The 25,321-nt window shown below is 52.6% G+C and overlaps 1 long non-coding RNA gene and 1 pseudogene across 2 annotated transcripts; both read right to left on the reverse strand.

Moving 5' to 3' along the window:
- LOC127028172 (uncharacterized) overlaps positions 1–17,849 on the reverse strand; it is a 33,023-nt pseudogene extending 15,174 nt beyond the window's left edge.
- LOC127028173 (uncharacterized) lies at positions 1,722–11,100 on the reverse strand. Of its 2 annotated transcripts, none has more exons than XR_007767963.1 (3): positions 11,038–11,100; positions 2,183–2,330; positions 1,722–2,075 (listed from the first exon to the last, which is right to left on the reverse strand). It is a non-coding gene; the product is annotated as an uncharacterized LOC127028173 (long non-coding RNA). The 2 variants fall into 2 exon arrangements; XR_007767962.1 differs by lacking the exon at positions 11,038–11,100 and adding an exon at positions 2,438–2,592.
- Positions 17,850–25,321: the final 7,472 nt, after the last annotated feature.

A 25,321-nucleotide genomic window follows, 5' to 3' on the forward strand; every position in this document is an offset into this window, starting at 1 on the left:
GCAGAGCATGAAGAGCTTCCTTCGACAGCTGAACCTCTATGGATTTGCCAAAATGCATCGGGATTTCGAAAGATCTGCCTCCCTGCCCGAATTCCTGGCAGAAGAAGCAGCAGCTTCTGCTCACAGCCAGGTACAGCACTTGCTCTGCCCATCAACTAACACTCACAGGAGGCTTGGGGGAGAGACGGACCTTCCCATCAAATACGGCCTTGCAATAGAGATGGGGATGGTAGCAAGCGGCTTGGTTTTCATTTCCTTCTCGGGTCGTTTTCAGGAAGGTTGGAGTTAGTCTTTCTGACTAGTAGAAACACAGATAAAATACAGTTCGGTTATATCCAGAGTTTGAACCCATTAAATGGAAAGACAGACTCAGTGTAATCTGATTTCTCTGAATGTCTTTGCTACGGGTCTTGCTGTACCGAGGGTCTTGCTGTACTGGGGTTTTCCAGTCTTCGGATGGTGTCAACTAACTTCTCCTTTGCTTTTTTCAGATCCTCTACTACTATAACCCCAGCTTTAACCGAGAGCATCCCCACCTGCTGGAAAAGTGCAAGAGGAAAGTGAGCCTCAAACGGAGAGCCCCAGATGCACCGGAGGTGGATGAAGGGCACCCCTCCAGAAGCCCAGATGGTCAGCCTGCAAGGGCCGCGCAGGCATCTCCACCCACCAAGCGACGTCCTGGCCACCGCAGCGTCCGTTCATCTCCATGGGCAGCCGCTCCCACACTTCCAGAGCCTGCCGGCGCAGCGGGGAGCGAGGGGTTCGCCCTTCTGGCCCTCTTCTTGCTACCACCCCCCAGCAGCCGCACCCCGCATGGCCTCCAGCGTGCTCCTCGTGCTCCTCCGCAGTTGGCAATGCCCGTGCTGGCAGCAGGCTCAGCTCTGCCGAGGCCAAGGCCACCCACGGCCAAAGGCCAACAGTGCCCACTGCCCCACCTGCACCTGCAGCCCCAACCCTGCAGATGCAGGTGATGCCGTTGGACCCCAGTGCGGCACAAACTAGAGAGAGCACAGAGAGTCGGCAGCAAGTCCGTAGTGTCTAATTAATAGCGTTCTTAATAGATAGATCTTAATAGAGTTGGTAAGAAGTGTAGTTTAGAAGAGTTGGTAATAAAGTGTTGGAACAAGAAACCTTTTCCAGTTGCCCTGTCCTCTTTGCCCAGCACAAAGCCAGGATGAGTTCCTCTTTCACCACCCAAACACTAAGCAGAAGCAACTGATCTGCCACCAGTTGAACCATTTCTAAACACGCAGTGCTACGCAGCACAGTCCCATCACGGAGAGATTTCCTTAGTTAGGGCCTAAGATCAGAGAGCTGAGCGTGTGATTCCCCCATCCCAGCTGAACATCCGGATGAGGATGCCAACATCTTCATCTAAGCTGGACCGGGTGTCGTGGTTTAACCCCAGCCGGCAGCTAAGCACCACGCAGCCGCTCGCTCGCTCCCCCCCACCCCCGGGATGGGGGAGAGAATCAGGCAAAAAACCTCGTGAGCTGAGATAAAGACAGTTTAATAGGACAGAAAGGAATGAAAAACAATGCTAATGATAATAATAATATGACAATAGTAATACTAAAAGAATTAAACTACACAAAGCAAGTGGTGCACAAGGCAATTGCTCACCACTCGTTGACCGATGCCCAGTTAGTTCCCGAGCCGCGATCCGCCCCTCCCAGCCAGCGCCCCAGTTTATATACTGGGCATGATGGCATATGGTATGGAATAGCTCTTTGGCCAGTCTGGGTCAGCTGTCCTGGCGGTGTCCCCTCCCAGCTTCTTGTGCCCCTCCAGCCTTCTTGCTGGCTGGGCATGAGAAGCTGAAAAATCCTTGGCTTAGTATAAACACTACTTAGCAACAACTAAAAACATCAGTGTGTTATCAACATTACTTTCCTACTCAATCCAAAACACAGCACTATACCAGCTACTAGGAAGAAAATTAACTCTGTCCTAGCGGAAACCAGGACACCGGGGAAGCAGTGTTTCATCTCGTGCCTTCTCCTGATCGCTTTAACATAGGTGTTGCTGAGTCAGCAGCCTGGGTCACAGAAATCGAGGGCTGAACTGGTTTGCATCTAGTCATCCAGGAGAAAAGCAAAGTGGGGGCACTGGTTTCACACAGTTTTTGCTGAAAATTCACATGCAAATTTTCTTTACCTTGGCAGGATGTCTTTTCACCTACCTACACATCTTCGTTCTGCTTCCCAGGTGCTCTCCAAGTGATAGCAAGTCTAAGTTTGCTGTTTGGGCAGCTGGTTTCAGACCCCCACTGGTAACACAAGCATTGTACCTATGCTGCCTTTGCCTGGGGATCATCTGGTGCTTTAAAACTTTAGTTAACAAAGTACAGCTTCTTAAATGTTAATCACTTACAGAAATTAAGCCACATGAAAGAAAGGGGGGGGGGGGTTGTAAACAGGGAGTATTGCATGCTTACCTCCAGATGATGCTGCCTCCTGTAACGAGGAAACTCGGCGGCTGAGGTCAGTTCGGTGCTCGGTATCACTTCCTTGAAGTGCGTGTACGGTGACTCAGAGCAAGGGCTGAGTGACTGCGGGCTGAGAGACCGAACCCCTACCGCTCCTCCAGTCCTAGGCTGTATGAAAAGAGATTGGGAACCCATGCAGAAACAGCTCTGGAAATGTGATTTTTTACGAACTGAGGGCGAGTAGGGGAGCAAAAAGTTTCACTGTTGCTGTAATGCCAAGGAACAACCTCCTTTTCTTTTGGGAACCATCAAAGTACAATCCAGCTCCTTGTGCATCCCCTAGAGAGCGGAACAGCTTCTCGAGGTGCTGTAGTGCAAGTGTTTGGCACTATGGAGATGGAAGCTGTCTGTGTCCACCTTCTGGACAATACCTAAGCCTTATTAACTCCCTGTGATTTCATCTGAAGTATTAGTAACTCATTTGCTTTAGCTTCTTAAGAAGCTCAAGTGACTTTCCGTAACAGAGCCTCGCTGCAGATCAGACAGGGCTCTCGTGTTTTCTTTTGGTGGTTTTTGTCTTCTGCTTAAGCATGTTCGTCCTCCGCTGCAGCTTTTCTTCAAGGTGGGAAGGCAAACCTTAGCCCTCGGCCCTGTGACGCTCCTCCCGTTGCCTGCTTGTGGTCGGGCTTGTCCCTTCTCGTCCCAGACGCTTTGGCATTGTGCAGCCGGCTGCGCTCCCAGAAAAGCTCTACTGCAGGATACTAAGTTTGCAGAAGACCGAAGTGTTTTAAAAGCAAAACACATCAAATGGCTGATAAACCAGTACGGGTATTCATAGCAAGAATTGCTAGAACTCTTGGGTTTCGCTCAACATCTGGGCAGCCAGCCGTCGATCCGGTTGTTGAGTTTTTTGCCCAAGTTAGGGAGGTGTAGTGAATTAGGCGAGCGGAACTAGGAACAGATTCACGGAAAAAAAATCTGATAATTTATTTGCATTTAGGAGGACTCGGCAGGAGAGAAGGGTTCCAGGTAAGTACTCACAAAGCTTTTGCCTGGGGTATTTGGTCCCAGCTCGTGCTCAGATAGACTGAGCAAGCACGGTCATCCCTTTGGAACATGCTTGTGCCCTTCTCAAAAATAGCTAAATTGGAGACATTTCCACACTTAGGGACCTTGGAAAATCTGTTGCCCTACATGTGCTTTTGTGGCTTCCCACATCTACTGTCCAGCTCGGATTTCTACCCGGAGCCTGAAGAAAAGGCCCCAAAAATACAGCTTGCCTTCAGCTGCCAGGCAAGAGAAAGCATCTGATCAGGCTTATCGGAACAACTCTGCTGTGACAGGCCTCAGCTGCCTGGGGACACTGATGCTATTAACTGCTACTTTCACAGGTTGCTTCTCTCCTACTTCAGTGTGAGCCAGTAATTTTTATTTCTGGATGACAGTAACTTAAAGATGGGCAAAATCAATGAGATTTTGTAACTATTCGAGCTAGGTTGTGGTCAAGTTCCTCAGTTTCATTGGAAAGTTTAAGCTGTTGGGTCCTTTGTTAAATTCCTTGGGAAGTGGGCAAATGCAGGACTGCATTGCATTCAGTTGAGCCAGGTGACTCAACTCTCTTTCTTAAAGATATTTTGCAGTCTTTACCCAGATAAATTGTAAGTGTGCAGGAGAAGAATAAAAGGCAGAAACATCCATCAGTGAACCGGCAAGCAAAAGTTAATACAACACAATTATTCATGTAATCACGCTGTACCTTGTTTTTCCTTTCTCTGAGCTATTTTGTCTGCCCAGACTGTAAGATCTTCAGAAATTAGGTGGACCTTGTCCCGAGGCAGAGGAGCATGTTAAGGTACCCCAAGACTGGAGACTCCAGATGTTCGGGAAGCCTTAGCTTGGTGAGTGGGAATTCTCCTCTCAAGTCTAGTCAGACCCTAAGAGCTTGCCTGGCCTTTCTCAGGCTCTTTGGAAGGGGGGACTCTTGCTATGGGCATTGCCGGAGTGTTTGGCTATTTTTATGCCGCTCGTTTTCTGTGCGTGCAGCTGGAGTCAAGTGCTGCTTCTCGATCCCAGGCAACTGAGATTTTCCATAACCTTTGACTCAGAAAAAAACTGTAACTTTCCTCACAGCTCCCCTTCACAACAGGCAGCACGCAAGAAGGTTACATAAATATTACATTAAGCACATGTTTGGCAAATTGCTTGCATTGGTGTTGCACTGCTTTCCACTAGTGTCTGTGTAGGAGAAGAAATAAATGGTGTGCTTGGACCATGACAGAAACGAATCCTTTGATGTACGTTCCTTCTCTTTCACTTGGGGATTCCTCATCAATTAACGACCTTGTTATTTTCACTCTGACATCGATTGATCTAGGAAGAACCCAGACTGAGGCATTCTAAAGATGAGATCCCCTTACTCTGTGGTATTGGTAGGTATTTCTGTATAAACCTGCACACGTAAAAATAGTTTCTTCTTGCTTAGAAAACAACGGCCAGGCTTACTTTGGTAGCTCACAGAAAACTAGCACTCGTACGATGCCTTCTAGCCATACCTGAGGAGGAAAAGGTTTCATGACCCTTCTGACCAACATCCTGAAGAGCAGCTGCTAGCAGACTTTGGTGGTGGTTCTTCTTGGCTCACCTGGTTTCATAAACTGATGGGGAGACTGCAGCTTTTCAAATTAGTTCATTCCATTGCAATGTCATCAGGGATTCAACACATTCTATAAGCAGGTTGTCAAAGCAAACTGAACGAGTGTTAGTGCGTGAAATAAAAAGCATCCTAGGTATTTTTCAATGCGAATAAATGCAGCATGGATTTCTGACAGAAAATCTGCTCCATCTAACTAGTTTTGATAGGGTGGCAGAGATGCAGGGAGAAAGGGGTGGCTTGTTTTAGGGAGGCTTTTCTGTTCTCAGGCAGTGACTATAAAGAGTCACTTGTGCCCCAAGAGCTGGTTTATGCAGTCAGGGAGAGCAGGCTGGTTTCAGATGACCACCTCCACGATTTTATAAAAGGAGAATGAGATTAAAGACAGACCACCCCTTTTCCCAGCTGCCTTGAAGACAAGGAAGCAAACACCCGCCTCTCTGGCACTGTGTCTGTTCTGCTGATGCTTTGCACAACACGCGCTCCCCCGAGTATGCAGGATAGTTGTGTTCAGCCAGCCACTGTAGTTCTGCATCGTGCACCGTGACTGTATAGAATATAGTCCGGCAAAAGTCAGGCTTCCAACAACGCTGCACCTGCGTTGCTGGATGCTGCGACTTCCCTGGGTCCTCTTACTCTCTTTACCGATTTGTTGTTGTGGTGAGAAAAGCCAGGCCTCAAATATGGAACTCCCTGTGATCTCAGCTGGTATCTGCTGTGTGCAGGTATCCGTTGGTGCGTATTGAAACAAATAAGGTAGTAAAGAATATATGCTTTGTGCTGAGGGCAGGTTCGGTCTCCAAGTTTGGTGTGCGTGTCCCCCTTCAACTCCAGCTTGGATTGGTTTTGCTGCAACGAACCCCGAACTCTGCCCGACAGCACAGAGGATGACAGCTCTTTCTTTATGTCTTAATTGGGAATTATGACCAGTCATCTGTCACATCAAATTTTGCCTCCTGAGAAGAGTTACAATTAAATACAGGACAGTTCACGCAAAAGGTTTTGCTACAATATTTTGGTGTTTGCTTGAAGTCTGCATCAGCAGATTAGAGCAGTGTTTGGAGCACTGTATGGTTTTATGCTTAACGTGTCACGGGAGGAAAATGAGTTGGCAAGGTGTTTTACACAGCACAAGCAAACGGCTTCACTCTCGTCAGTCCACAAGGCCTTACTCTGACCCTCCCTGGGCTGTTGATAACACTCCCGCTGACTTCCTAATGCCAGCACAGGACACCGATTAGCCTGTTTTTAAAAATCCCAGGGTGGAAAATAACTAGGAGAGGAGTTACTGCCGAATGAGAGCAGCAGAGATGCTGCAAATAGCACGGGTGTTCTGCCTCTGACGGTCCTGACTGCAGCGAAAAGCACAAACCACGCGTTTCCCTGACAGAAAATGTGGAAGCCCTTGCAACCTGCATACCAGCGCTGCCTGCGTAAGACTTGACACACTCGCAAGAAAGGAGCTGCTCCTGCACCTGCATTTTTGTGGCAAAGTCCTCTGCTGGTGCCCAGCCCCATTGCTGGCAGATTTAAAAACTTAGGGAACAAAGTAGGACAAGCTTCCAAAGGCAGAGGCATTCTTGTTTATGTAACCTGAAGCAGGGCCTGCTGTTTGGGCTGGATTATCAAACACTTGCTGAGGGCCCGCAATCTGTGCGTCAGGGTTTCCATTTTTGTTCAAGTAACTTCTGAAATGGCAATCTGTTGACTCAGAGGAATGACGTCTGATCGCCCTGCTAGTGCTCTGACACAAGGTCTGTCAAATCCAGGGCAACAGCAGAGTCTGTGGCCCCTGAAGACCATTCTAGATCTTTCTTACATCTCTTTTTAGGTCTCTCCAGATCTTTCCTAGCAATACCTGAGCAAGAGAAAAGGTAGGAAGTGGGTGATTTTCAAACACAAAACCCAAATACAAAGAGACTGTAAGGAAAAGCCACTGTCATTTTAGGTAACTGGTAGCTAGAAGATCTCGTGTTCAAGTCAGCGCGGCTCTGAGTGAGCAAAAGATGACAGACTGAGCTGGGGTTTGGGTACAGGGTCTTACATTCAAGCTTCTGGAAATGATTTCTGTAGGGCTTGGTATTTCGCTTTGGAAACAGTAATCAGAAGCGAGCTTCGACATTGCATGCGAAAAAGACGTTGCACGTTTTATTTCAAGTATGAATCACCAGGAAAGCAGTGAAGCCTTGTGCACATCCTTGATGCTAGTGGCATGTATGGGGGTATGCTTTATTCAAAGCCAACGAAACCTCTGTTGCTCTGGGCGGCACCTTGAGCTGCTCACACATTCCGGTGTCCTTGGAGGCAAGAGGAGAACTTTTCTTATTAGCTAATTAACAGGCCTCAAATTTCCAACTTGTATCTGAAAAGCCTGTGGATTGTTTGGGAGGGCTTTCTGCCGTCTGGTTTATGCAAGACTTAATCTGTACCTTGCCGTTCAGCTAAACTACTTTATGTCCTCGTCATACCGAAGCATTTCAAGGCTTCTCGCTCTTAGCATCTTCATTCTAGATGATTGCAAAATATTCTAATTTCAGAGCAATCAGCAGTTCAGGTTGCTCTGTTTGGGACAGTTAACCATAGCAAGTACTTAGGATACATTCTTTTTGGAGAGAACGTGTGGCTTAAGCTGCCTAGACAAAAAACAGCTGTTGAAATGAAAAACTAGGCAATGCGAGGACAGTTGTAAGTGACAGGCTGCCCTTATTTGCCCAAACTGGGCACTGGGATGCTGAACTCGGCAGCCATCCCCGCTCCTCCCTGCGGACCCACTGCTGGATGCAGCCGGACACAGCACGGTCCTCGCATTGCCTACAGCCGTTCAACACAGCTTTATGGACTTCTGGGCTCTGGAGTCCCACCGTCGGTGGCTCGGGGAGTGAAAAGCAACACGTGCTCTTCAGCAACTTCTCCTCTGGCCGCTCCCTTCTGCCAGGGCACCATTTCCAAACATCACCCTGACGGCACACTGTGATGTCACCGCTATGCGGCACAGGCATCACAGTGGCGTGTCACAACGTCCCATTGGTGCCCGCAGTCAGCCGGTGCCAGTTGGCCTTTGCTTGCTGACTGGCAGGACAAGGCCTGGCTGTCCAGGGCGATGGCCAGCGAGGGAAACTTCGGTCCAGCTGGGACAACAGCGATTAAAAGGGAGCCGTCTCCCCCAGAAACAACATCCCTTGCTGCTCCGGATGAGCTGGGGGCTTCTCCTGGCCCTCCAGGACAGGGGGAAAGAGCACCCTGGGACGCTGCCGGACGAGCAATAAAGGAGGAGCGCAATGTCCAACATGGCAGGGACGGACACAAGATCAAACAAGTCCCTCCCGTTTCCAACAAGAGTGCAGGCAAAGCCAATGAATTCTCGTCCCTCTGCTTTCCACAGAAGCTTTGGAAAATGGTGGAAAGCGACCAGTTTAGGTCCATTTGGTGGAGTGAGGGTGGGAAATGCGTGGCCATCAACGAAGAGCTCTTCAAGGAGGAGGTGCTGGGCAGGGCAGGACCTCTGCGGGTTTTTGCCACGCAGAGCATGAAGAGCTTCCTTCGACAGCTGAACCTCTATGGATTTGCCAAAATGCATCGGGATTTCGAAAGATCTGCCTCCCTGCCCGAATTCCTGGCAGAAGAAGCAGCAGCTTCTGCTCACAGCCAGGTACAGCACTTGCTCTGCCCATCAACTAACACTCACAGGAGGCTTGGGGGAGAGACGGACCTTCCCATCAAATACGGCCTTGCAATAGAGATGGGGATGGTAGCAAGCGGCTTGGTTTTCATTTCCTTCTCGGGTCGTTTTCAGGAAGGTTGGAGTTAGTCTTTCTGACTAGTAGAAACACAGATAAAATACAGTTCGGTTATATCCAGAGTTTGAACCCATTAAATGGAAAGACAGACTCAGTGTAATCTGATTTCTCTGAATGTCTTTGCTACGGGTCTTGCTGTACCGAGGGTCTTGCTGTACTGGGGTTTCCAGTCTTCGGATGGTGTCAACTAACTTCTCCTTTGCTTTTTTCAGATCCTCTACTACTATAACCCCAGCTTTAACCGAGAGCATCCCCACCTGCTGGAAAAGTGCAAGAGGAAAGTGAGCCTCAAACGGAGAGCCCCAGATGCACCGGAGGTGGATGAAGGGCACCCCTCCAGAAGCCCAGATGGTCAGCCTGCAAGGGCCGCGCAGGCATCTCCACCCACCAAGCGACGTCCTGGCCACCGCAGCGTCCGTTCATCTCCATGGGCAGCCGCTCCCACACTTCCAGAGCCTGCCGGCGCAGCGGGGAGCGAGGGGTTCGCCCTTCTGGCCCTCTTCTTGCTACCACCCCCCAGCAGCCGCACCCGCATGGCTCCAGCGTGCTCCTCGTGCTCCTCCGCAGTTGGCAATGCCCGTGCTGGCAGCAGGCTCAGCTCTGCCGAGGCCAAGGCCACCCCACGGCCAAAGGCCAACAGTGCCCCACTGCCCCACCTGCACCTGCAGCCCCAACCCTGCAGATGCAGGTGATGCCGTTGGACCCCAGTGCGGCACAAACTAGAGAGAGCACAGAGAGTCGGCAGCAAGTCCGTAGTGTCTAATTAATAGCGTTCTTAATAGATAGATCTTAATAGAGTTGGTAAGAAGTGTAGTTTAGAAGAGTTGGTAATAAAGTGTTGGAACAAGAAACCTTTTCCAGTTGCCCTGTCCTCTTTGCCCAGCACAAAGCCAGGATGAGTTCCTCTTTCACCACCCAAACACTAAGCAGAAGCAACTGATCTGCCACCAGTTGAACCATTTCTAAACACGCAGTGCTACGCAGCACAGTCCCATCACGGAGAGATTTCCTTAGTTAGGGCCTAAGATCAGAGAGCTGAGCGTGTGATTCCCCCATCCCCAGCTGAACATCCGGATGAGGATGCCAACATCTTCATCTAAGCTGGACCGGGTGTCGTGGTTTAAACCCCAGCCGGCAGCTAAGCACCACGCAGCCGCTCGCTCGCTCCCCCCCCACCCCCGGGATGGGGGAGAGAATCAGGCAAAAAACCTCGTGAGCTGAGATAAAGACAGTTTAATAGGACAGAAAGGAATGAAAAACAATGCTAATGATAATAATAATATGACAATAGTAATACTAAAAGAATTAAACTACACAAAGCAAGTGGTGCACAAGGCAATTGCTCACCACTCGTTGACCGATGCCCAGTTAGTTCCCGAGCCGCGATCCGCCCCTCCCAGCCAGCGCCCCCAGTTTATATACTGGGCATGATGGCATATGGTATGGAATAGCTCTTTGGCCAGTCTGGGTCAGCTGTCCTGGCGGTGTCCCCTCCCAGCTTCTTGTGCCCCTCCAGCCTTCTTGCTGGCTGGGCATGAGAAGCTGAAAAATCCTTGGCTTAGTATAAACACTACTTAGCAACAACTAAAAACATCAGTGTGTTATCAACATTACTTTCCTACTCAATCCAAAACACAGCACTATACCAGCTACTAGGAAGAAAATTAACTCTGTCCTAGCGGAAACCAGGACACCGGGGAAGCAGTGTTTCATCTCGTGCCTTCTCCTGATCGCTTTAACATAGGTGTTGCTGAGTCAGCAGCCTGGGTCACAGAAATCGAGGCTGAACTGGTTTGCATCTAGTCATCCAGGAGAAAAGCAAAGTGGGGGCACTGGTTTCACACAGTTTTTGCTGAAAATTCACATGCAAATTTTCTTTACCTTGGCAGGATGTCTTTTCACCTACCTACACATCTTCGTTCTGCTTCCCAGGTGCTCTCCAAGTGATAGCAAGTCTAAGTTTGCTGTTTGGGCAGCTGGTTTCAGACCCCCACTGGTAACACAAGCATTGTACCTATGCTTGCCTTTGCCTGGGGATCATCTGGTGCTTTAAAACTTTAGTTAACAAAGTACAGCTTCTTAAATGTTAATCACTTACAGAAATTAAGCCACATGAAAGAAAGGGGGGGGGTGTTTGTAAACAGGGAGTATTGCATGCTTACCTCCAGATGATGCTGCCTCCTGTAACGAGGAAACTCGGCGGCTGAGGTCAGTTCGGTGCTCGGTATCACTTCTTGAAGTGCGTGTACGGTGACTCAGAGCAAGGGCTGAGTGACTGCGGGCTGAGAGACCGAACCCCTACCGCTCCTCCAGTCCTAGGCTGTATGAAAAGAGATTGGGAACCCATGCAGAAACAGCTCTGGAAATGTGATTTTTTACGAACTGAGGGCGAGTAGGGGAGCAAAAAGTTTCACTGTTGCTGTAATGCCAAGGAACAACCTCCTTTTCTTTTGGGGAACCATCAAAGTACAATCCAGCTCCTTGTGCATCCCCTAGAGAGCGGAACAGCTTCTCGAGGTGCTGTAGTGCAAGTGTTTGGCACTATGGAGATGGAAGCTGTCTGTGTCCACCTTCTGGACAATACCTAAGCCTTATTAACTCCCTGTGATTTCATCTGAAGTATTAGTAACTCATTTGCTTTAGCTTCTTAAGAAGCTCAAGTGACTTTCCGTAACAGAGCCTCGCTGCAGATCAGACAGGGCTCTCGTGTTTTCTTTTGGTGGTTTTGTCTTCTGCTTAAGCATGTTCGTCCTCCGCTGCAGCTTTTCTTCAAGGTGGAAGGCAAACCTTAGCCCTCGGCCCCTTGTGACGCTCCTCCCGTTGCCTGCTTGTGGTCGGGCTTGTCCCTTCTCGTCCCAGACGCTTTGGCATTGTGCAGCCGGCTGCGCTCCCAGAAAAGCTCTACTGCAGGATACTAAGTTTGCAGAAGACCGAAGTGTTTTAAAAGCAAAACACATCAAATGGCTGATAACCAGTACGGGTATTCATAGCAAGAATTGCTAGAACTCTTGGGTTTCGCTCAACATCTGGGCAGCCAGCCGTCGATCCGGTTGTTGAGTTTTTGCCCAAGTTAGGGAGGTGTAGTGAATTAGGCGAGCGGAACTAGGAACAGATTCACGGGAAAAAAAAATCTGATAATTTATTTGCATTTAGGAGGGACTCGGCAGGAGAGAAGGGTTCCAGGTAAGTACTCACAAAGCTTTTGCCTGGGGTATTTGGTCCCAGCTCGTGCTCAGATAGACTGAGCAAGCACGGTCATCCCTTTGGAACATGCTTGTGCCCTTCTCAAAAATAGCTAAATTGGAGACATTTCCACACTTAGGGACCTTGGAAAATCTGTTGCCCTACATGTGCTTTTGTGGCTTCCCACATCTACTGTCCAGGCTTCATCTTCAAAAATTAGATGGACCCTTGTCCTGAAGCAGAGGAGCATGTTAAGGTACCCCAAGGACTGGAGACTCCAGATGTTCGGGAAGCCTTAGCTTGGTGAGTGGGAATTCTCCTCTCAAGTCTAGTCAGACCCTAAGAGCTTGCCTGCCTTTCTCAGGCTCTTTGGAAGGGGGGACTCTTGCTATGGGCATTGCCGGAGTGTTTGGCTATTTTTATGCCCGCTCGTTTTCTGTGCGTGCAGCTGGAGTCAAGTGCTGCTTCTCGATCCCAGGCAACTGAGATTTTCATAACCTTTGACTCAGAAAAAAACTGTATCTTTCCTCACAGCTCCCCTTCACAACAGGCAGCACGCAAGAAGGTTACATAAATATTACATTAAGCACGTTTTTGGCAAATTGCTTGCATTGGCGTTGCACTGCTTTCCACTAGTGTCTGTGTAGGCGAAGAACTCGTACGTCGAGTCCAAAGGCCGCAGGAGAAGCTCAGCACCCAGCTGCAAGAGCTGCAGGAGAAGCGGTCCGGAAGAACCTGCTTCCCATTCTTCTGAACTTGGTTTTATGACTTCCATCCAAAGCTTTGGGTGAAGTGAAATGCAATGGCAAATGGTAACTAGTGGGGTCCTAAAACAACTCCTGAGGTTTCAAGATACGGTCGCCCTCTTGGTCGTGTAACCATAGGCGTGGGCTGTTAATGCAAAGACAACATTGAAAACAACAGCTTAGTGTCTGACTGAACCGACTTTTAACACTATGGGAAATTTTCTCTGCCTTTACTGAGTTTGACGTTTTTTAGTCAGGGAACAAGGCAGAGGAGACCTTTTCTTATTAGCTAATTAACAGGCCTCAAATTTCCAACTTGTATCTGAAAAGCCTGTGGATTGTTTGGAGGGCTTTTCTGCCATCTGGTTTATGCAAGACTTAATCTGTACCTTGCCGTTCAGCTAAACTACTTTATGTCCTCGTCATACCGAAGCATTTTCAAGGCTTCTCGCTCTTAGCATCTTCATTCTAGATGACTGTAAAATATTCTAATTTCAGAGCAATCAGCAGTTCAGGTTTCTCTGTTTGGGACAGTTAACCATAGCGAGTACTTAGGATACATTCTTTTTGGAGAGAACGTGTGGCTTAAGCTGCCTAGACAAAAAATAGTTGTTGAAATGAAAAACTAGGCAATGCGAGGACAGTTGTAAGTGACAGGCTGCCCTTATTTGCCCAAACTGGGCACTGGGATGCTGAACTCGGCAGCCATCCCCGCTCCTCCCTGCGGACCCACTGCTGGATGCAGCCGGACACAGCTACGGTCCTCGCATTGCCTACAGCCGTTCAACACAGCTTTATGGACTTCTGGGCTCTGGAGTCCCACCGTCGGTGGCTCGGGGAGTGAAAAGCAACACGTGCTCTTCAGCAACTTCTCCTCTGGCCGCTCCCTTCTGCCAGGGCACCATTTCCAAACATCACCCTGACGGCACACTGTGATGTCACCGCTATGCGGCACAGGCATCACAGTGGCGTGTCAGAACGTCCCGTTGGTGCCCGCAGTCAGCCGGTGCCAGTTGGCCTTTGCTTGCTGACTGGCAGGACAAGGCCTGGCTGTCCAGGGCGATGGCCAGCGAGGGAAGCTTCGGTCCAGCTGGGACAAAGCGATTAAAAGGGAGCCGTCTCCCCCAGAAACAACATCCCTTGCTGCTCCGGATGAGCTGGGGGCTTCTCCTGGCCCTCCAGGACAGGGGGAAAGAGCACCCTGGGACGCTGCCGGACGAGCGATAAAGGAGGAGCGCGATGTCCAACATGGCAGGGACGGGCACAACACCAAACGAGTCCCTGCGGTTTCCAACAAGAGCGCAGGCAAAGGCAGTGAATTCTCATCCCTCTGCTTTCCACGGAAGCTTTGGAAAATGGTGGAAAGCGACCAGTTTAGGTCCATTTGGTGGAGTGAGGTGGGAAATGCGTGGCCATCAACGAAGACTCTTCAAGGAGGAGGTGCTGGGCAGGGCAGGACCTCTGCGGGTTTTTGCCACGCAGAGCATGAAGAGCTTCCTTCGGCAGCTGAACCTCTATGGATTCGACCAAAATGCATCGGGATTTCGAAAGATCTGCCTCCCTGCCCGAATTCCTGGCAGAAGAAGCAGCAGCTTCTGCTCACAGCCAGGTACAGCACTTGCTCTGCCCATCAACTAACACTCACAGGAGGCTTGGGGGAGAGACGGACCTTCCCATCAAATACGGCCTTGCAATAGAGATGGGGATGGTAGCGAGCGGCTTGGTTTTCATTTCCTTCTCGGGTCGTTTTCAGGAAGGTTGGAGTTAGTCTTTCTGACTAGTAGAAACACAGACAAAATACAGTTCGGTTATATCCAGAGTTTGAACCCATTACATGGAAAGACAGACTCAGTGTAATCTGATTTCTTTCAACATCTTTGCTACGTGGCTTGCTGTACCAAGGGTCTTGCTGTACTGGGGTTTTCCAGTCTTCGGATGGTGTCAACTAACTTCTCCTTTGCTTTTTTCAGATCCTCTACTACTATAACCCCAGCTTTAACCGACAGCATCCCCACCTGCTGGAAAAGTGCAAGAGGAGAGTGAGCCTCAAACGGAGAGCCCAGATGCACCGGAGGTGGATGAAGGGCACCCCTCCAGAAGCCCAGAGGGTCAGCCTGCAAGGGCCGCGCAGGCATCTCCACCCACCAAGCGACGTCCTGGCCACCGCAGCGTCCATTCATCTCCACGGGCAGCCTCTCCCACACTTCCAGAGCCTGCCGGCGCAGCGGGGAGCGAGGGGTTCGCCCTTCTGGCCCTCTTCTTGCTACCACCCCCCAGCAACCGCACCCCACATGGCCTCCAACGTGCATGCTCGTGCTCCTCCGCAGTTTGCAATGCCCGTGCTGGCAGCAGGCTCAGCTCTGCCGAGGCCAAGGCCACCCACGGCCAAAGGCCAACAGTGCCCCACTGCCCCACCTGCACCTGCAGCCCCAACCCTGCAGATGCAGGTGATGCCGTTGGACCCCAGCGCGGCACAAACTAGAGAGAGCACAGAGAGTCGGCAGCAAGTCCGTAGTGTCTAATTAATAGCGTTTTTAATAGATAAGAGCTTAATAGAGTTTGTAAGAAGCGTAGCTTAGAACAGTTGGTAATAAAGTGTTGGAACAAGAAACCTTTTCCAGTTGCCCTGTCCTCTTTGCCCAGCACAAAGCCAGGATGAGTTCCTCTTTCACCACCCACAGAGCAACTGATCTGCCACCAGTTGACCATTTCTAAACACTAGCAGCCTCAGGAGAGATTTCCTTTAGCTAAGTCAGAGAGCTTGATTCATGCCACCGGATGAGGTGCAACATTTCATCTATGATTTTTTAACCCAGCGGCAGCTAGCACACGCAGCCGCTCGCCACTCCCCCCCCCTGGGATGGGGGAGAGAATCAGGCAAAAAATCTGAGCTGAGATAAAGACAGTTTAATAGGACAGAAAGGAATGAAAAACAAGCTAATGATAAAATAATAGACAATAGTAATAAAAAAAAACAAAGAATGGTGCACAAGCAATTGCTCCCACTCGTTGACCGATGCATTTCCAGGGATCCGCCCTCCAGCCACTCCCCAGTTATTACTGGGCATGATGCATATGTTATAGCTCTTTGCAGTTTTAGTGTCTGGCGGTGTCCTCCCAGTTCTGTGCCTCCAGCTTCTTGCTGCTGCATGAGAGCTGAATCCTGGATAACATACTACAAAACTAAAAATCAGTGTGATCAACATTATTTCTACTCATCCAACACAGCACTTGCATATCTTAAGCTGCAGGACCGGGGAAGCAGTGTTTCATCTCGTGCCTTCTCCTGATCGCTTTAACATAGGGATTGCTGAGTCAGCAGCCTGGGTCACAGAAATCGAGGGCTGAACTGGTTTGCATCTAGTCATCCAGGAGAAAAGCAAAGTGGGGGCACTGGTTTCACACCCTCTGTGCCCGGTGGGGAGCTGGGGGCCTGCACTCCCCCAGCTACAGCCGCACAGGCACATCTTTGCACCCCTATCGCCTCCGCTCTCTGGCCGCTCCCCACCGCTCCCCCTTTTCTCCTCCTCTTCCCCATTATCCCCCTTCCTATGTCTTCTCCCATACATTTTCCTCTTCTTTTCTGCCTTCTCTGAGGCATTACACTCCCAGACCTCTGGCCCGACGCACAGCCCTTGGCAGCATCGCGAGGCACCACCAGTGTCCCTGGGGGACCCTCCCACCCCAAAACGTGCCACAGCAGAAGCCAAGGAGACGCTTGCGGGTGCCTACCGGTTTTATTAGCAGCCTCGCGGTCAGGTTCCCAACCCACGGCGAAGGTGCTGGGGTGTGGGGTGGTGTCACCCTGCCCGCCCCGGTGTCCCCGGCACGGGGCGGGGAGGTCACTCGGCGAAGCCCTGAGTGTCGCAGCGGGGTCCCTGCCGCTTGTCCTAGCACTGGCAGCTGAACTCCTCGGCCAGCCGGGAGACGTCGTCCCGGACTCCAGGCTCTGGGCCACCAGCCAGGGCTTGCCGGCTTGCAGGTCGACGGCGAAGCGGAAGGGGTCGAGGTGGAGGAAGCCCCGCTTGTTCTCCTGGCGCACGCAGCGGCCCTGGCCGGAGCACAGGCTCTGGCTGCACAGATCGGCGCTGGCCGTCACGTTGACGACGTAGTGGCCCAGGGGCCCCTCCACGTAGTCCTTCAGCCTCAGGCACATCTCCTGCAATGGCACGCGGTGTCACAGCCCTGCGCGGCCGGGGAACGGGGGGTCCCCGCGGGCGGTGGCGCGGTGCCGCCCGCCGCACTCACCTTGGAGGTGCTGTAGTTGAGGCTGCCCCAGAGGACGATGCCGGCGGCGCCCTGAGCCGCGCTCTCCCCGATGGTGTTCATCAGGTCCTCCTGCAGCCAAGGGGAGAGGAGAAGTCAACGCGGCCCAAAGCCCCCGCGCTGCCTCCCCAGCGCCTCCCCATCAGCCCGAGAGGTGCCCACCGTCCCCACGTCCCCATCACCTGGGAGAGGAAGTCGACAGTGTGGTCGAAGGCGATCTGGGAGTAGGGCAGGACGGGGATGCCGCGGTCGAGGACGCCGCGCTGGACGGCGAAAGCCTCGGCCACGCGCGGCCGGACATAGGCGAGCGCCTTGCTGGTGCTGTTGAAGCAGGGGGGCAGGTAGATGCTGGGGTAGAGCGCCCGGCTGCTCTCCCAGAGCCACCACAGCTCCTTGTTCCTCTGCTGCTCCAGCACCGGGCACGTCCCGGTGTAGGGCAGGCTGTCGAAGTCGTCGTCGTAGCAGTTGGGGAAGCCCTAGAAACCCCAGTAGCCATTGGGACGGAGGGTCTCGCCCAGCCGCAGGGTCTGCTCCACGAAGTTGCGGGCACCCTGCTCAAACTGCTGCTTGGCCGTCTCCTTCACCAGCTCGGGGGGCCACTGCGGGTGCTGCTGCCGCACCAGCTCCTCCGACTTCTGCTGGTAGATGTCCACGGAGGCCCAATTGCGGAGCCGTAGGAAGAGGGTGTCAGCAGAGGACGGCTGGCCCTCGGCCCAGAAGAGGGGGCGCTGGGGGTGGTCCCCGTCCCGGCACCGCAGCTGGAAGCTGGTGGAGTTGAGGGGGAGGAAGACATCGGCGGTGCTGTCCTGGTGCAGGCAGCGGCCCCGGCCCTGGCCCAGCGCCGTGCTGCAGAGCTGTGCCGCCGTCGTGACATTCACGATGTAGCGGCCCAGGTCCCCCTCCAGGTAGTTCTTGATGATGATCTGGCACGAGTCCTGGGGGAAGGGGGGCATCAGGGGCACGTTGGGCTGCTCCAGGGAGAGAAGCACCCCAGATGGAGAGGACACCCCAGCCCTGAGCCACTGGTCCCACTCTGGGGGCAGGTGACCCCCCACCCATCCTCTACCTCCCCAGAAGCACGCTGACCCCAAACGTACCCGGTTTTTGGTGTAGTCCGCGTCGCCCCAGAAAATGGCCCCGGCTGCACCCAGTGCCGCGCTCTCTCCGATGGTGGAGATCAGGTCCGGCTGTGGGGACAGAGCCCTGTTAGTGCCCGCAGACCCCACACAGCACCCACACTCCTGACACGGTGCTCCCCAAAGAGCCCGCCGTGGGGTCAGGAAGAGCCCGTCTCTGCTCCAGGCACGAGGAAGAGGGACTGTCCCAGCTCCTTGGGGACAAGGCTCCCCACCACTGCCCTCCTCCGCAGGCTAGGCCAGCACAGCACCGGGACCGGGGGCTCACGGAGCCCGGGGTCCCGCCTGCTGGGACCCAGGGGTCCTGCGGCACCTCCCAGGCACCTCCCTGATGACGGTGACCCTCGGTGCCAGTCCTGCTACCAGGCCCCTTACGCGTAAGGGAGGCAGTTGGTGGCACCCCACCATCCACCCACAGAGGGGCTGAGCCGGGGGCCCCACACCGGGACCCCCCCTTAGAGGGAAGGCGGCAGGGCTGGGCCTCCTGCTCCCCGGGGCCAGCCCCATGCCAAAGGGGGCTGCTCCGCACCCCGCGCCCCCGCGGCCCCGCTCCCCGCCCCGTCCCGCTCCGCTCCGCTCCCCCGCCCGGCTCTCACAGCGGCTCACGCCATCCCCCGCCACGGGCTCCCACCGGCGGCGCCTCCCCCCCGCCGCCCGCTTGCAACCTCCCCGGCGGGCACCCCGGCTTTGCAGCCACGGGGGGGAAGGGACGAAGCGCCCCGGCGGGCGCCCAGCCGCAGCCGAGCAGCCCCGCTCCGGGCGGGGAGGCCGCGGGGAGGCCCCCGGCGGCCGGGGCTCCTACCCTCGGCAGTGCCGGCCCTGCGGGCAGCCACGGCGGCGGCGGCAGCAGCCCCACATCTGCGGCGGCGCCTCGGCTCCGGCGGAGGACGGCACGGCCCGGCCCGGCCCGGCCCGGCCCGGCCCGGCGGTGCGCGGCCGCGGGGAGCCCGCCGGCAGCCGCTCGGCGGGGCGGAGGCGGCGGCGGCGGGTCCTGCCGCGGCGCCCCGCGGAGCTGCCCGCGGGGGTGCGCGCCCCGCGCGGGGCGGAGCGGAGCGGAGCGGAGCGGAGCGGAGCGGCGGAGACCGGCCCCGGGCAGCCCCCGCCCCGCCGGGCAGCGCCGCTCCCTCCCGCCCGCCCGCCCGCCCGTGCCAGCAGCAGCCCCGGGAGGGATGCGAGCGCGGACTCGGTGCGGAACGGGCTCACCTCTGCTCGGCCGCAGCTGCGGGAGCCCCCGCACCGCCCGCGGCCCGGCCCCTCCGCGGGGCAGCGCGGGCACCGGCTGCTCCGGCAGTGAAGCGGCTGCCGGTGCGGGCCCCGCCGCCCTTCCCTCGGTCAAGCGCCCCTGCTCGCTCCCGCCCGGCACTTCAGCCGCGCCTTCGCTTTCTGCTCGGGGTTTGGGGTTTTCTGAACTGAGCCGAGTTTTTTTAAAAATATCCGAAAGAAACAGGGGAGGCGGAGCAGCTGTAGCCATCTTGCAGACCTAGGTGCAAACGCAGCCAGCCTGGTAGCAGCCAGGGATCAACAGCCTCTAGAGAAAAGGGTGCTTATCAGGAACAACAGACACACACAGCTGCAAAGATTCCTCTCTGCTTAATGTTGGTAAAAGAGTTTAAAGTGACCCGTCTCTCCCTTCCAGCCACTGAGAAGTGGCTCAGTAACAGCCAGAAACTTTGCCTCTTCCATCAGCAGAAGACAAGGTCCCGAGTACCAGTCGCAAGGGCAGCCTGCAGTCCGGCACAGGCTGATGGACAGAGCCTCGCTGCAGATCAGACAGGGCTCTCGTGTTTTCTTTTGGTGGTTCTTGTCTTCTGCTTAACCACGTTTGTCCTCCGCTGCAGCTTTTCTTCAAGGTGGGAAGGCAAACCTTAGCCCTCGGCCCCTGTGACGCTCCTCCCGTTGCCTGCTTGTGGTCGGGCTCGTCCCTTCTCGTCCCAGACGCTTTGGCATTGTGCAGCCGGCTGCGCTCCCAGAAAAGCTCTACTGCAGGATACTAAGTTTGCAGAAGACCGAAGTGTTTTAAAAGCAAAACACATCAAATGGCTGATAAACCAGTACGGGTATTCATAGCAAGAATTGCTAGAACTCTTGGGTTTCGCTCAAGATCTGGGCAGCCAGCCGTCGATCCGGTTGTTGAGTTTTTGCCCAAGTTAGGGAGGTGTAGTGAATTAGGCGAGCGGAACTAGGAACAGATTCACGGGAAAAAAAATCTGATAATTTATTTGCATTTAGGAGGACTCAGCAGGAGAGAAGGGTTCCAGGTAAGTACTCACAAAGCTTTTGCCTGGGGTATTTGGTCCCAGCTCGTGCTCAGATAGACTGAGCAAGCACGGTCATCCCTTTGGAACATGCTTGTGCCCTTCTCAAAAATAGCTAAATTGGAAACATTTCCACACTTACGGACCTTGGAAAATCTGTTGCCCTACGTGTGCTTTTGTGGCTTCCCACATCTACTGTCCAGCTCGGATTTCTACCCGGAGCCTGAAGAAAAGGCCCCAAAAATACAGCTTGCCTTCAGCTGCCAGGCAAGAGAAAGCATCTGATCAGGCTTATCGGAACAACTCTGCTGTGACAGGCCTCAGCTGCCTGGGGACACTGATGCTATTAACTGCTACTTTCACAGGTTGCTTCTCTCCTACTTCAGTGTGAGCCAGTAATTTTTATTTCTGGATGACAGTAACTTAAAGATGGGTAAATCAATGAGATTTTTGTAACTATTTGAGCTAGGTTGTGGTCAAGTTCCTCAGTTTCATTGGAAAGTTTAAGCTGTTGGGTCCTTTGTTAAATTCCTTGGGAAGTGGGCAAATGCAGGACTGCATTGCATTCATGACCCTTCTGACCAACATCCTGAAGAGCAGCTGCTAGCAGACTTTGGTGTGGTTCTTCTTGGGCTCACCTGGTTTCATAAACTGATGGGGAGACTGCAGCTTTTCAAATTAGTTCATTCCATTGCAATGTCATCAGGGATTCAACACATTCTATAAGCAGGTTGTCAAAGCAAACTGAACGAGTGTTAGTGCGTGAAATAAAAAGCATCCTAGGTATTTTTCAATGTGAATAAATGCAGCATGGATTTCTGACAGAAAATCTGCTCCATCTAACTAGTTTTGATAGGGTGGCAGAGATGCAGGGAGAAAGGGGTGGCTTGTTTTAGGGAGGCTTTTCTGTTCTCAGGCAGTGACTATAAAGAGTCACTTGTGCCCCAAGAGCTGGTTTATGCAGTCAGGGAGAGCAGGCTGGTTTCAGATGACCACCTCCACGATTTTATAAAAGGAGAATGAGATTAAAGACAGACCACCCTTTTCCCAGCTGCCTTGAAGACAAGGAAGCAAACACCCGCCTCTCTGGCACTGTGTCTGTTCTGCTGATGCTTTGCACAACACGCGCTCCCCGAGTATGCAGGATAGTTGTGTTCAGCCAGCCACTGTAGTTCTGCATCGTGCACCGTGACTGTATAGAATATAGTCCGGCAAAAGTCAGGCTTCCAACAACGCTGCACCTGCGTTGCTGGATGCTGCGACTTCCCTGGGTCCTCCTACTCTCTTTACCGAGTTGTTGTTGTGGTGAGAAAAGCCAGGCCTCAAATATGGAACTCCCTGTGATCTCAGCTGGTATCTGCTGTGTGCAGGTATCCGTTGGTGCGTATTGAAACAAATAAGGTAGTAAAGAATATATGCTTTGTGCTGAGGGCAGGTTCGGTCTCCAAGTTTGGTGTGCGTGTCCCCCTTCAACTCCAGCTTGGATTGGTTTTGCTGCAACGAACCCCGAACTCTGCCCGACAGCACAGAGGGTGACAGCTCTCTATGTCTTAATTGGGAATTATGACCAGTCATCTGTCACATCAAATTTTGCCTCCTGAGAAGAGTTACAATTAAATAGAGGACAGTTCACGCAAAAGGTTTTGCTACAATATTTGGTGTTTGCTTGAAGTCTGCATCAGCAGATTAGAGCAGTGTTTGGAGCACTGATGGTTTTATGCTTAACGTGTCATGGAGGCAAATGAGTTGGCAAGGTGTTTTACACAGCACAAGCAAACGGCTTCACTCTCGTCAGTCCACAAGGCCTTACTCTGACCCTCCCTGGGCTGTTGATAACACTCCCGCTGACTTCCTAATGCCAGCACAGGACACGGATTAGCCTGTTTTTAAAATCCCAGGGTGGAAAATAACTAGGAGAGGAGTTACTGCCGAATCAGAGCAGCAGAGATGCTGCAAATAGCACGGGTGTTCTGCCTCTGACGGTCCTGACTGCAGCGAAAAGCACAAACCACGCGTTTCCCTGACAGAAAACGTGGAAGCCCTTGCAACCTGCATACCAGCGCTGCCTGCGTAAGACTTGAAACACTCGCAAGAAAGGAGCTGCTCCTGCACCTGCATTTCTGTGGCAAAAGTCCTCTGCTGGTGCCCAGCCCCATTGCTGGCAGATTTAAAAACTTAGGGAACAAAGTAGGACAAGCTTCCAAAGGCAGAGGCATTATTGTTTATATAACCTGAAGCAGGGCCTGCTGTTTGGGCTGGATTATCAAACACTTGCTGAGGGCCCGCAAACTGTGCGTCAGGGTTTCCATTTTTGTTCAAGTAACTTCTGAAATGGCAATCTGTTGACTCAGAGGAATGACGTCTGATCGCCCTGCTAGTGCTCTGACACAAGGTCTGTCAAATCCAGGGCAACAGCAGAGTCTGTGGCCCCTGAAGACCATTCTAGATCTTTCTTTACATCTCTTTTTAGGTCTCTCCAGATCTTTCCTAGCAATACCTGAGCAAGAGAAAAGGTAGGAAGTGGGTGATTTTCAAACACAAAACCCAAATACAAAGAGACTGTAAGGAAAAGCCACTGTCATTTTAGGTAACTGGTAGCTAGAAGATCTCGTGTTCAAGTCAGCGCTGCTCTGAGTGAGCAAAAGATGACAGACTGAGCTGGGGTTTGGGTACAGGGTCTTACATTCAAGCTTCTGGAAATGATTTCCGTAGGGCTTGGTATTTCGCTTTGGAAACAGTAATCAGAAGCGAGCTTCGACATTGCATGCGAAAAAGACGTTGCACGTTTTATTCAAGTATGAATCACCAGGAAAGCAGTGAAGCCTTGTGCACATCCTTGATGCTAGTGGCATGTATGGGGGTATGCTTTATTCAAAGCCAACGAAACCTCTGTTGCTCTGGGCGGCACCTTGAGCTGCTCACACATTCCGGTGTCCTTGGAGGCAAGAGGAGAACTTTTCTTATTAGCTAATTAACAGGCCTCAAATTTCCAACTTGTATCTGAAAAGCCTGTGGATTGTTTGGGAGGGCTTTCTGCCATCTGGTTTATGCAAGACTTAATCTGTACCTTGCCGTTCAGCTAAACTACTTTATGTCCTCGTCATACCGAAGCATTTCAAGGCTTCTTGCTCTTAGCAGCTTCATTCTAGATGACTGTAAAATATTCTAATTTCAGAGCAATCAGCAGTTCAGGTTCTCTCTTTGGGACAGTTAACCATAGCAAGTACTTAGGATACATTCTTTTTGGAGAGAACGTGTGGCTTAAGCTGCCTAGACAAAAAATAGTTGTTGAAATGAAAAACTAGGCAACGTAAGGACAGTTTGTAAGTGACAGGCTGCCCTTATTTGCCCAAACAGGGCACTGGATGCTGAACTCGGCAGCCATCCCCGCTCCTCCCTGCGGACCCACTGCTGGATGCAGCCGGACACAGCACGGTCCTCGCATTGCCTACAGCCGTTCAACACACAGCTTTATGGACTTCTGGGCTCTGGAGTCCCACCGTCGGTGGCTCGGGGAGTGAAAAGCAACACGTGCTCTTCAGCAACTTCTCCTCTGGCCGCTCCCTTCTGCCAGGGCACCATTTCCAAACATCACCCTGACGGCACACTGTGATGTCACCGCTATGCGGCACAGGCATCACAGTGGCGTGTCAGAACGTCCCGTTGGTGCCCGCAGCCAGCCGGTGCCAGTTGGCCTTTGCTTGCTGACTGGCAGGACAAGGCCTGGCTGTCCAGGGCGAATGGCCAGCGAGGGAACTTCGGTCCAGCTGGGACAACAGCGATTAAAAGGGAGCCGTCTCCCCCAGAAACAACATCCCTTGCTGCTCCGGATGAGCTGGGGGCTCTCCTGGCCCTCCAGGACAGGGGGAAAGAGCACCCTGGGACGCTGCCGGACGAGCAATAAAGGAGGAGCGAGATGTCCAACATGGCAGGGACGGACACAACACCAAACGAGTCCCTGCGGTTTCCAACGAGCGCGCAGGCAAAGCCAAATGAATTTTCTTCCCTCTGCTTTCCACAGAAGCTTTGGAAAATGGTGGAAAAGCGACCAGTTTAGGTCCATTTGGTGGAGTGAGGGTGGAAAATGCATGGCCATCCATGAAGAGCTCTTCAAGGAGGAGGTGCTGGGCAGGGCAGGACCTCTGCGGGTTTTTGCCACGCAGAGCATGAAGAGCTTCCTTCGGCAGCTGAACCTCTATGGATTCGCCAAAATGCATCGGGATTTCGAAAGATCTGCCTCCCTGCCCGAATTCCTGGCAGAAGAAGCAGCAGCTTCTGCTCACAGCCAGGTACAGCACTTGCTCTGCCCATCAACTAACACTCACAGGAGGCTTGGGGGAGAGACGGACCTTCCCATCAAATACGGCCTTGCAATAGAGATGGGGATGGTAGCGAGCGGCTTGGTTTTCATTTCCTTCTCGGGTCGTTTTCAGGAAGGTTGGAGTTAGTCTTTCTGACTAGTAGAAACACAGATAAAATACAGTTCGGTTATATCCAGAGTTTGAACCCATTACATGGAAAGACAGACTCAGTGTAATCTGATTTCTTTCAAATCTTTGCTACGGGCTTGCTGTACCAAGGGTCTTGCTGTACTGGGGTTTTCCAGTCTTCGGATGGTGTCAACTAACTTCTCCTTTGCTTTTTTCAGATCCTCTACTACTATAACCCCAGCTTTAACCGACAGCATCCCCACCTGCTGGAAAAGTGCAAGAGGAGAGTGAGCCTCAAACGGAGAGCCCCAGATGCACCGGAGGTGGATGAAGGGCACCCCTCCAGAAGCCCAGAGGGTCAGCCTGCAAGGGCCGCGCAGGCATCTCCACCCACCAAGCGACGTCCTGGCCACCGCAGCGTCCGTTCATC

Source organism: Gymnogyps californianus, unplaced genomic scaffold (assembly GCF_018139145.2).
Source record: "Gymnogyps californianus isolate 813 unplaced genomic scaffold, ASM1813914v2 HiC_scaffold_236, whole genome shotgun sequence".
NCBI classification, from domain to species: Eukaryota; Metazoa; Chordata; class Aves; order Accipitriformes; family Cathartidae; genus Gymnogyps; species Gymnogyps californianus.